Below are 468 nucleotides of genomic sequence, written 5' to 3'. Positions count from 1 at the left end.
TACGGGGACCCAATATACTCGAATGTGTGTGTTTCCAGCAAAATTAAACTGATGACATTAAAGACAGTGTGATTTACAATGACAAATATTACGTATATTGTATGTAAAGAAGCAGGAAAGTCAGTTGCGTGCAGGAAGTGCTCCTCCTCTCCCTTCCTTTCCCCTCTCTCCCTTTCCCCTCCCTCCTTCCCCTTCCCCTCCCACTTTTCCCCTCTCACCTTTCCCCTCTCACCTTCCCCCTTCCTTTCCCCACTCGACATTAGGCCTAAAGACTGTTCTATTCATAGCATCTGCAATGTGCACACTTTTTGTTACACGAACTCGACCGTAAATCAGGAGCAGATAATGGCGAAATTACAATGCGTATCACATTTGTCTGGGCTTATATATGATATACGTAACGATCGTATGCGACACCTGACCCGTGTGTTGGTGGGGGGGGGGGCACGTGTAGAGTGTTAAGGTAGA

Source organism: Penaeus monodon, chromosome 19, assembly GCF_015228065.2.
Source record: "Penaeus monodon isolate SGIC_2016 chromosome 19, NSTDA_Pmon_1, whole genome shotgun sequence".
Lineage (NCBI taxonomy): Eukaryota > Metazoa > Arthropoda > Malacostraca > Decapoda > Penaeidae > Penaeus > Penaeus monodon.
Note: the sequence above shows the minus strand (reverse complement) of the source record.